The 12,304-nt window shown below is 40.8% G+C and overlaps 1 protein-coding gene and 1 pseudogene across 3 annotated transcripts in view; both read left to right on the top strand.

Moving 5' to 3' along the window:
- ABL2 (ABL proto-oncogene 2, non-receptor tyrosine kinase) overlaps nucleotides 1-12,304 on the top strand; it is a 114,515-nt gene that overhangs the window by 33,380 nt on the left and 68,831 nt on the right. The gene's annotated exons all lie outside the window — the stretch shown is intronic.
- Nucleotides 4,620-5,467, top strand: LOC308355562 (small ribosomal subunit protein uS5-like; annotated as a pseudogene). Its single transcript has 2 exons — nucleotides 4,620-4,653; nucleotides 4,740-5,467. The product of its transcript is annotated as a small ribosomal subunit protein uS5-like (transcript).

Here is a 12,304-nt window from a genome sequence, read left to right as displayed (position 1 = left end):
GAGAGAGATGAGGAAGCAGGCTCCCCGCTGAGCAGAGAGCCCGATGCGGGGCTCGATCCCAGGACCCCGGGATCATGACCCGAGCCAAAGGCAGAGGTCTTAACCCACTGAGCCACCAGGTGCCCATGCTCTGAGAAATTCTTGAAGAATCATATTAAAACATCCCAGAACAACATAAAGAATGCCGTATTTTTGCAAGTAGTATTCCATATCTTTTTTTTTTTTTCCTTAAAGGTTTTATTTATTTGGCAGAGAGAGACACAGCAAGAGAGGGAACACAAGCAGGGGGAGTAGGAGAAGGAGAAGCAGGCCTCCCGCCAAGCAGGGGCAGGGCTTGGACCCAGGACCCTGGGATCATGACCTTAGCAGAAGGCAGATGCTTAATGACTGAGCCACCCAGGCACCCCAGTATTCCATATCTTGAAAATGCAGGATTGAACTGGGGTGTTTATATAAGTCAAGCAACAATATTACTATTAAATTTAAAATTTTATTAATATTAAGAAGAATCACACATTGGTCCAGTTCAAGATTTAAGTTAACATATTAATACAGTTAATGAAGTTAGCACATTAATACAGTGTTAACACATTAAGACAGTTCAAGATTATAAGAGGTATACATTTATCTTTAGTTTTTTTTTGTAAGATTTTATTTGTCAGAGAGCATGCACACAAGCAGGGGGAGAGGCAGAGGCAGAGAGAGAAGCAGACTCCCTGCTGAGCAGGGAGCCCGATGGAGGGCTCCATCCCAGGACCCTGGGATCATGACCTGAGCCAAAGGCAGATGCTTACCTGACCTGGGCCACCCAGGCTCCCCAGAGGTATATACATTTAATTGCCCTGCATCTTTCTGCTTCAGCTACCTGGTTCTCTTCCTTAGAGGCAAGCAACATTCCTAGTTTAAATAACACTTTAAGTATTATTTAAGGGACTTTTTTAGTATGCTTGAATAATAATGACAGCATGACTTCCTGAGTCAGGCATTTCAGATTTTCCTGTATTTAACCGTTATTGAGCACCTACCACGCACTTTCTTGGCACTGGGAGTATGTTAGTGAACAAATGAAACTCCCTGCCTTTGTGGTAAGTGGTAGTGGGTGGAGACAGGCACTAAACATTTATTAACTATCTGTGGTGAGGAGGTCGAGGAGAAAAATACAGCTGAGTAAAAGAGCAGACCCAAGGGTGCTACTGTTGATGATAGGATGGTGAGAGAAAGCCTCTGGCTGAGAGGGTGATTTTTCAGCAGAGAATTGAATGATCAGAAGGAATGAGACTTAGGGCTTTCAGGAGATAAGTATTCCAGGGACAGGACCATCAAGGACATTTTTTGGAGAACATTTTCAAGGCAGAGGTATCCTTCTGGAGTGGTAGAGGCGGAGTGGCTAGAGAGGACTGACTTGGTGGGAGAATGCTGGGAGATAATCTGTAGAAGGAGAAAGAAGGTAAAAGTTGCATGTGGGATGAGGGAGACTGCTGAGGGCCAGTTTATAGAAGGCTTGCATACCATCGTAAGGAATTAGGACTTTATTCTGAGTAGGATGGGAATCTTGGGCCATGGGGGTTATATTTAAAGTTTCAGTCTCACTGCTTTGTGGAGAATAAATTCGTGGGGACAGGGATGAAGGCAGAGAGACACATGAGTCTAAAATAGCCATCAAATATGTAGCACTGTACTAGATACAGTGGGTTTTATCAAATTTAGTTAGGTATCATTTCTCTCTGGGATGTGACTTTCCACCATTGAAGACAGGGTATGAAATAAAAGTGAATTCATAGTAAGTGTTTATATTTTCAAATAGTAACTTTAGGAATTATAGTTAAAACTCCAGAGTGATTTAAATTTGATTAGATCCCCTATGTATCACTTGGATCTTGAAGAAATGTAAGATTCCTAAAAGAATCTTCAGTACATTTTATAGTTATAGCATGAAATAAATTTTTATTCCTTAGGCCTTCCAAAAAAGGCTGAGCGGTAGAGTTTTGAGAAATTAAATATTGGGTGCTATTTTTTCCTCTCTACTTTTACTAGGTAACATTTCAAATTTGAAACTGCTTTGGTTTCTCCAGCATGTATCAGTATGCTGAGAAGTATTTAAAAGTCAAAATTCTTAGACTTTAAGCAAGCAGGTTGCTAGTGATGAAAACAAATGGAATATAAAAATGTCAACATGTAAAATTTAAACTTCTGAATGATTGAATAATATGTGTGAATTTGCTAGCAAACCTGCTATGTCTGATAGTGTGGAAAGGAGTTGCATCATAGGAAATAAATCTGAAATTTGAGGATCTCAGAACTCTTAATATCTAACTGGTCAGTAGAGCCCCCCCCCTTTGGGGGGGGACATAGGGACACATTGAATAAAAAAATGGGGCTGCCTGGTGGCTCACTTGACCCTTGATCGTGGCTCACGGCATGGCTCAGGGCATGATCATAGGGTCATGATCTCAGGGTCCTGACATTGAGCCCCACCTCCTCACTAGGTGTGGAGCCTGCTTGGGATTCTCTGTCTCCTTCTCCCTGACCCTCTCCCATCCCCTTGCATGTGTTCAGGTGTACTGTGTCTTAAAAAGAAAAATGAAATCATGGATAAGGGAGGCATTAAAAACCAGGAATGGTAAAGGTATAGGAAGAAGATGAGCAAAATGGTCACTGTGAAGCATACTGAAATGTAAATAGTGTTGGAAGGAGAAGAGGAATAGAAAATGAAAGTTAAAGGGAGAGCCTAGCATATTGAGAGTTTAGGAAAACTTTTAAATAAGAAATTGCTGGATCCAGTCAAGTTCAGAGAGAGAGTTAAAATGATTTAACGTATACACTCCAAAAGAACTCTGAGAATGAATACCAAAGCTATCTTGTACAACTTAGGCATACTACATAATTATAGTTATATTCTAAAAGGGCATCGATTATTTATTCTTGATTTCTGTTAATTTGATCGCTTCTCTAGAGTTCCTAAAATATGAAAACAAAATATATCCCTTAGTTTGGTTCATGGAGTCAAAAGATTTTTGAGCTGAAAATAACCTTAGAGTGATCTCTTCCCCTGCCCCTTGTTTTTACAGGTTGGAGAAGTAGAAACACAGTGGTAAATTTTCATATCCAGTTATGATGGAGGAAAGATTGGAACTTAGGTCTTCTGACTTCCAGTTCAGTGCTCTTCCACAGTGTTTTGCCTTACGTTTGTTTTTGAGTTACAGTTTTTTGACTATTTTAGTTGTATATTAACAAAGACAGGAATTTTGTTGTTGTTGTTAAATTGTTAAGAAGGTAACAGTCTTGTTACCAAAACAAGTAACAGTCTTGTTAGTGAAAGTCAACCTGTATTTTGTAGGAATACATTATCTAAACTTTCAGTCTTTTTTTTTTTTATAAAAGATTTTATTTATTTATTTGACAGAGAGAGAGAGAGATCACAAGTAGGGAAAGAAGCAGGCAGTGGGGGGGAGGGGAAGCAGGCCCCCCGCAGAGAGCCCGATGTGGGACTCAATCCTAGGACCCTGGGATCATGACCCCAGCGAAGGCAGAGGCTTCACCCACTGAGCCACCCAGGTGCCCCTAAACTTTCAGTCTTAATTGCCAGCTTTATGACTGTTTATTGCTTCCTTATATATTTTGATTTGAATTAGTATTTTTCATAGTTAAATTTATTTAGAAGAGTTAAGTATGCAAAGTATAAGTGGCAACTTATCTGTTAAAGGCTTCTAGAACCTTACCAATTTTATTTTTATTTTTTAAAGATTTTTTGTATTTGAGACAGAGCACAAGTGCACATTGATAAGGGGAAGGGCAGAGGGAAAAGCAGACTCCCCCCGCTGATTAGGGAGCGCCATAATTGGCTTATTAGTCCCAGGATCCTGGGATCAGGACCTGAGCAAAAGGCAGAAGCTTAACCAACCGAGCCACCCAGGTGCCCCCGAACCTTACCAATTTTAGTATGAAGAACCAGTTTGGCTTTATAGGGTATCTGATTTATGGAAAATTTTAGGGCATTTGTTGCTATTTTTTGAGGTACAAATAACTGGAAGTAGATCATTATGGTCTTGCTGGTAAAAATCTTTGGGACACTTGATTTTAACATACAGCTAAGGATGTTTTTAGTACCATTTTAATTTGTTTAATAGTTTAAATTAAATAGAGAAAGTGTCTTTACAACTAACTTTGCAATTTTAAGTAACTTTATCCTTAAACTCTTTTTGACGTGAATATTTAGCAAGCCAAATTTTTACAGATTTGTAGAAACAAATTTTATTAACTCCCAATAAAATATTTAGTTTCCAAAGCTTTGAGGTAATGAGGCCCTTAAGAATAAAATTTTGATGGAGTAATTTTTTTGTAAAAGCATACTTAAGAGGACTGTGAATATATGTCCTGTGTATCTTTTTGTTTTGAAAGTTTTACCTCAATTCTGAACATAGTGTAGTTGTTAAATACATTCTGGATGTGTATTAAATCACTGAGTATTAAATGTATATTAAATCACTAAGTCAGTTTCCCCATTTGTAAAATGGGAGTAATAACAGTGTTTATGTCACAGCATTGTAAAGGTTTAATGAGATAATGTGTGTTAAGAATGTAGACCTTTTCTTCTCCTAGAAAACACCAATCTGTGGATGATGCTGGTACTGCAGAAGGACCCAGAGACCCAGGGTGGGTGTGGGGGGCTGCAGTGGGAGGCCGATGGAACGGCATCCAGGATGAGTCTTGGCTGTGGGTGGGGTGGGGCTGAGGCCTAGCCAAGGTCAAGGAGTGGTTCTGGGTCACCAGTCTGGGCCACCTGTTCAAGAACATGAAGATCAAGTCCCTGGAGATCTCTTCTCCCAGCCCGTCAGGGAATCTGAGATCACTGACTCTTTCCTTGGGGCATCCCTCAAGGATGAGGTTTTGAAGATTATGCCTGTGTAGAAGCAGATGCCTGCTGCCCTGCGGACCAGGTTCTAGGCATTTGTTGCCATCGAAGAGTCTGGGTGTTAAGTGCTCCAGGGAGGTAGCCACTGCCATCCATGGGGCCATCATCCTGGCTAAACTCTCCGTTGTCCTTGTGCTGTGAAACTACGAGGGGAACAAGATTATCCAGCCTCACACTGTCCCTCACAAGGTGACCGGCCACTGTGGCTCTGCTTGTGCACCTCATCCCTGCCTCCAAAGGCGCTGGCATTGTCTCAGCCCATGTGCCGGAGGAACTCCTGATGAAGGCCAATACTGACAGCTCCTGCACCTTGGCCGGGGGCTGCACTGTCACTTTGGGCGACTTTGCCAAGGCCACTTTGGATGCCATTTCCAAGACCTACAGCTGTCTCACATCCCCCCCCCCCCAACCTCTGAAAGAGACTGTGTTCACCAAATCTCCCTATCGGGGATTCACCAACCAGCTTGTAAAGACTTACACTAGAGGGTGTAGAGGACCCAGGCTCCTGCTGTGGCCACCGCTATAGTTTTATATAAGAAAAATAAAGAGAATTAAAGCCGGGAGGGGGAAAGAATGTAGCCTTTCTGAGTTCATATCCTAATTCTGCCACTTACTTAGTTGTATGATATTGTAAAAGTTATGTAGCCCTTCTTAGCTTCCTTTGTTCAGTCCTCTTTAGTCTTCCCTGAAGGAAGCCCATGTTTGCAATGGAGTCATTTTTTTTCTTTCAGCCAGTTTCCTGCTCAGAGATGTGGGGATCCAGAGGCCTGTTTCCATTTTGCTTTGTGTTTCTTTTTAGTTCTACCTGGCATTGTTTCTGCTCGTATGGTTTTTGTGATAGGAGTTATGGCATTTTCATAGGTATTTTGTATGCTCATGGAAGTGATGTGGTAGAGAGGGGAAAAAGGGAAGGAAAAAAGCTGATGATACAGAAGAGGAGGAGAATTGCTGGTGGTAGGGATTGGAGCTTGTACAGGAGGGAAGGGGTTAGATAGAGAAAAGATATAGTAGCTCATTTATCATAACAAGAAGGAAGGCAGAACATATGGGTGCAGATAGATGCTGGTACTGTGGGTGGGTGCGATGATAATTCCTGGAAATCCTCTTCTGACTGCTTTAATTTTCTAAGCAAGTCATCAGCTGAGAGTGGGAAAGGGCATGGAAGAAGATACTAGAAGTTTGAGAAGAGGAGAGAGCATGTAAGTGTTTAGAGAAGTGGGAGAGTGCATGGGCTAGGGAAATAGATTATGATTACCAGGCAGAACTCAGGACTCAGTTGAGGTTAAAGGTCATGAGTTAAAAGAGGCCATTCAGCTTGGTTGTGTGCTTTTTTGCTCCAGTACTCTCCTTGAGTAGTAGGAGAACAGAGAATTGAATTTAAACAGGATTGTGGTTCTGCAAAGTGAGTATGTCCAAGTGAGAGAGGAGTGAATGATCATAGTGATGCATCATGGAATTTAAACTGGGTAAGGAGAGAAGAGAGGACTTCCAGTGGGGAGGGAGAGTGAAAAGATGGTTGGGTCAGTAGATTTGAGGTTCTGCTGGGATCGGATGATGGCAGGAGCTCCTGTACGAGAAGGAATGAGCTAATAGGATAGAAGATGTATTCAGAAGTGGTTGCATGAAATTGAAATTGCTGAGAAGGGTGCATTGCAGTGTGTGGATAAGGTAAGGTTACATTTAGTTCTTTGATCTTCAAGCAACTCTGTAATGTAACTAGTGTAAGCATCATTATTCATGTTTGATGAAAAACTGAAGCTCAGAGAGGTTGGACAGTTGCCCCAAGGTCACAAAGTTAGGACTCATACTCTGTTACTCTGATTCTCAATATGCACTCCTCTACCATACTGTATCAGTTTTCTGAAAGCTAGTGGCTTATTACCTTCCCTTTGAAACTAGAGGGCAACCTCAAATCAAGAGTTAATAAATGTACATGAACAAAATTATTTTGTTCAGAAGTATTCAGAGACTAACTTTAGGGTAAGGGTGATGTTAAAGGGTTTATTGCTTCTGATATTATCTAACTGACCTTACTGAACACACACACACACACACACACACACATTAGAGGCTTAAATATGATAGTTTTGTTTAAACCTCCTTTTGTAAGGAGACTTAAGGTGCGTAGAGGACAGGACAAGTAGGAGTGTACTATTCTTTCAGCAGTGTGCCTGGACAGACAGCTGTGCTGTCAAATGTGTCTGCCCAAATTCATGTGCATTCTTTATGGAGGCAATTTGCACCATTGCAACATCTCTTGGAAAGCATAGTCGGCTCTTAGATAACATCCGTTTGGGATATGATTGTCTTCTGTCCCCCAGTAAGATAGTAATTATTCTTTTTCTTTGTGTTCTCACACATTTAGTTTTGTGTTTGGGGTAGATTTTGAAGAGTTCTTTAAATGTGAAGGAAGAATGAAAGAATTGTAATTAAATATAATATGAACTTACCATTTTTAATGTTTGCCAGAGTATGAAAATAGGTTGCCTAAATTTCAGGCTTTTTTTCTTTCTTTTTTTTTTAATATATTTTTAAAGATTTTATTTATTTATTTGATAGACAGATCACAAGCAGGCAGAGAGGCAGGCAGAGGGAGAGGAAGGGAAGCAGGCTCCCTGCTGAGCAGAGAGGCCGATGGGGGGGTGTGTGTCGCTCTCAGGACCCTGAGATCATGAAGTGAGCCGAAGGCGGAGGCTTTTAACCCACTGAGCCACCCAGGCGCCCCTTTTTTTCTTTTCTTAAAAGTTGTTTTAATTGTGGTAAATACACACGACATCAAACTCCTCATCTTCTCAGATAATGTTTTAACATGCTTTAGATTATATATATTTTGTTCCTATAATACTCTGTTTAAAATAGGAATAGTTTCCTATGGATGATCCTTAAATTCACTTTGGTCAGAAGAACTCCCCTTTCTTATCTGTTACCACTTTCTGTCTCCTGCCTGCTACTGGTACTGAAACCTTTCACCTCCCTAGAATGGAGTCTCATGACAGAACGGGAGGGTAGGGAAATGGTAAACCTTAGCAGCTGATGTTCCCTCCTACAATATCTGTGAAATGGGGATTGTATCTGCTTGTTTCCTCCCTCTCCCTGGAGACTTTGTGCCAGCTCCTTGGAGAGAATGTATAAGAAAGCCCGAGTCAGAGTCTGAGTGGTACAGCTTTGAGCTTGTTACTTCCTTAAGAGCTTTCATTTCTGGGGCACCTGGGTGGCTCAGTTGTTAGGCGTCTGCCTTCAGCTCGGGTCGTTATCTCTGGGTCCTGGAATTGAGCCCCGAGTTGGGCTCCTTGCTCAGCGGGGAGCCTGCTTCTTCCTCTCCCACTCCTCCTGCTTGTATTCCGTCTCTCACTGTCTCTCTCTCTCTCTCTGTCAAAGAAATAAAGATCTTAAAAAAAAAAAAAAGCTTTCATTTCTTACCATCTTAAGGGTGATGTCTAAACTCCTTAGCAGAGAGCCATCCAAGGCTCTGATGATCTGGTGCCTGTCTTGTCTCGTGCATGCTCTCTAGGTTCCAGCCGCACTAAAATCCGTTTAGTTCCATCAGTATGATCTGTGCCTGGCACGTACATGGTCCAGAAATACTTCTGGAGAGAATGAATCTCTCTCTCTCTCTCTGTCTCTATCTGTGTCTGTATCTTGAAGCTGTAGTTTTTTACAGGCTAACTTTTATTCCATGGCTAACTCTTTAAGACTCAGGCCAAGAATCCTTTATCAAGAGGCCTTCTCTGCTTTTGTTTATGCTAGTAAGCACTCTTGTTCTGTGATATCAAAACATTCAGGCCACATCTCTGTATATGGTAGCTGATTGACTTCTTTGTTTCTCTCATAAGTGTATGACATGCTTGAAGGCCAGGGACCATGTGTTATTTTCCTTAGTACCCCATAGCTCTTGGCCTGTTCTTCATAGGCATCTTCTATTATTAAAATAAGTCTTTAAGTTAGCTGATATTCTTGTTTCCTGATGTTTACATTATGTAATGTTATGTGTTCAGTATTCCTGCCCTTTTTATTTCTTTTTTTTTGGCCTTCCTAAGTGAAAATTACATGGACACTTAACTTGTGAAATAATCAGTATTTTAATGAGTATATATCATACATCATACATCATGGTTTTGCTTATTGGGCGATTGGGATGTTGGGTACAAAAATTAGAATTTCACACTTAATTTCCTATAGAGGAAGTATTTGAGCGCTTAAATAGCTGGACAAGATACCTTTCTAGATCAGTACATTTGAGTTTGCACATTTTCTTTTCTTTTTTGATATTTTTTATTAATATTTAACGTATTCTTTGTTTCAGGGGCACAGATCTATGATTCGTCAGTCTTACACAATTCACAGTACTCACCACAACACATACCCTCCCCAGTGTCCATCACCCAGCTCCCCCTCCAGCAACTCTCTGTTTGTTTCCTAAGATTAAGGGTCTCTTATGGTATGTCTCCCTCTCTGGTTTTGTCTTGTTTCATTTTTTTCCTCTCTTCCCCTATGATCCTCTGCCCTATTTCTTAAATTCTGCCTATCAGTGAGATCATATGATAATTGTCTTTTGCTGATTGACTCATTTCACTTAGCATAATCCCCCCATTCCATCCATGTTGTTGCAAATGGCAAGATTTCATTTTTTGTTAAAGATTTTATTTATTTATTTGACAGAGATCACAAGTAGGCGGAGAGGCAGGCAGAGTGAGAGGAGGAAGCAGGCTCCCTGCTGAGCAGAGAGCCCGATGCAGGGCTGGATCCCAAGACCCTGAGATCATGACCTGAGCTGAAGGCAGAGGCTTAACCCATTGAGCCACCCAGGTGCCCCAAGATTTCATTTGTTTGACGGCTGCATAATATTCTTGCATGCTTGCGCACACAGCGCATGTACATACCACATCTTCTTTATCCGTTCATCTGTCAGTGGACATCTGGGCTCTTTCCATAGTTTGGCTATTGTGGACATTGCTGCTATAAACATTAGGGTGCAGGTAACCCGTCAGATCACTGCATCTGTTTCTTTGGGGTAAATACCCAGTAGTGCAATTGCTAGGCACAGGGTAGCTCTATTTTCAACTTTTGAGGAACCTCCATACTGTTTTCCAGAGTGGCTATACCAGCTTGCATTCCCACCAACAGTATAGGAGAGTTCTCCTTTTTCCGCATCCTTACCAGTATCTGTCGTTTCCTGACTTATTTATTTTAGCCATTCTGATTTTATTTAGCCATACTGATTGGTATTAGCATGTGGCATTGTGGTTTTGATTTGGATTTTCCTGATGCTGAGTGATATTGAGCATTTTTTCATGTGTCTGTTGGCCATTTATATGTCTTCTTTGCAGAAATGTCTATTCATGTCATCTGCCCATTTCTTGATTGGATTATTTGTTCTTTGGATGTTGAGTTTGATAAGTTTTTTTATTTTTTTAATTTTTAAAAAGATTTTATTTATTTATTTGAGAGAGAGTGAGAGAGAGCATGAGAGAGGAGAAGATCAGAGGGAGAAGCAGACTTACCATGGAGCTGGGAGCCCAATGTGGGACTCGATCCTGATCCCTGCACTCTGGGATCACGACCCGAGCCAAAGGCAGTGGCTTAACCAACTGAGCCGCCCAGGTGCCCCTGAGAAGTTCTTTATAGATTTTGGTTGCAGTATCCTCTCCCATTTTGTCCGTTGTCTTTTGGCTTTGTTGACTGTTTCCTTTGTTGTGCAAAAAGGTTTTTATCTTGAAGTGAGTTTGCACTTTTTAAATTGGTGACCTGTTAAATTGTTCCTACTTAAGATGTAACTGTTGTTAATGCATTTCTGTTTCCTAATTTCCACTATCTCTTTTATCACTATTGCTTTTCTTTCTTATTCTAAAGATTTATTTATTTTACAGAGAGAAAGTTAAGTGTCCAAGTCAGGGGGAGTGAGAGAAGGAGAGAGAATCTTAAGCAGACTCTGTGCTGAGCAGAGAGCCTGAGGTGGGACTTGATCTCATGACCCTGAGATCATGACCTGAGCTGAAATCAACAGTTGGGCGCTAAACTGACTGAGCCACCCAGATGCCCCTTTTCTTACTCTTGACATCAAAAGTTGTGTGATTTGTGTATTCCTTAGAATTAATGACTTAGTGGGTGACACATTATTTGTTTGTATGAGGCGGCTTTATTTTAGATGTTCTTCCTATTTAGCTTCCAGAATCTTAGTCATTTTACTGTAAGTTTCACTTTCTGTGTTCCTAATTTTAGTGGGAAATCATTTAGGTGAAACAATAGTCAAGGAAACTGCAGGCATACTAAACATGTCTTGGATTTTTTTGGCATGAACCTAAGTACAAGAGAGATTTATTATGTAAATAGCAATGTGGGAAACCCCCAGTTTATTGAGATGTATTTAAATAATTTTTAAAAATTAAAATTAGCGGGACGCCTGGGTGGCTCAGTGGGTTAAGCCTCTGCCTTCGGCTCAGGTCATGATCTCAGGGTCCTGGGATCGAGCCCCACATCGGGCTCTCTGCTCAGCAGGGAGCCTGCTTCTCTCTCTCTGCCTGCTGCTGTGCCTGCTTGTAATCTCTCTCTCTCTCTCTCTGTCAAATAAATAAATAAAACCTTTAAAAAAAAAATTAAGATTAGCATGTGGCATTGAAGACATTTCTAGTAAGTTTTTTTTCCTGATGTAGGCTCACTTTTCCGTGCTAGAGCTACCTGCCTACAGCAGATAAGGTTTTATGGGACTTACTCTTTTAAAACATTTTTGTATTGTTTTAAAATATATATAACAAAAAATTCTCCATTTTAATCATTTTTAAGTATACAATTGACTGGCATTAAGGATGTTTACAATTAATGCAACCATCACCACTATCTATTTGCAAACCTTTTCAAGCAATCCAAACAAAATGTCTCCCCATTCGTCTCTCCTCCCAGTCTCTGGGAACCTTGAATCTACTTTTTGTCTCTAAGAATTTGCCTATTCTAGTTATTTCACATAAATGTCTTTAGTTTTTGACTAAAAACTAGTTTTGACTAGCACAATTTTCAAGGTTCACTATGTAATGGCATGTACCAGAACTTTGTCCTTTTTTAAATTCAAAGTTTTTTAAATTTTTAAATTTTTAAATTTAAAGTTTTTAAATTATTTTTTTTAAAATATTTTATTTATTTGACAGAGAGATCACAAGTAGGCAGAGAGTCAGGCAGAGAGAGAGGGGGAAGCAGGCTCCCCGCTGAGCAGAGAGCCCGATGCAGGGCTCGATCTCAGGACCCTGAGATCATGACCTGAGCCGAAGACAGAGGCTTGACCTCCTGAGCCACCCAGGTGCCCCTATTATTTTTTTTTAAAGATTTTATTTGTTTATTTGACAGGGAGAGAGAGAGAGCCAGTGTGCACAAGCAAGGGGGAGCATCGGAGGGATAGGGACA

The sequence above is a fragment of the Martes martes genome, assembly GCF_963455335.1.
Source record: "Martes martes genome assembly, chromosome: 15".
Lineage (NCBI taxonomy): Eukaryota > Metazoa > Chordata > Mammalia > Carnivora > Mustelidae > Martes > Martes martes.
This window is presented reverse-complemented; position numbering and strand designations above follow the sequence as displayed.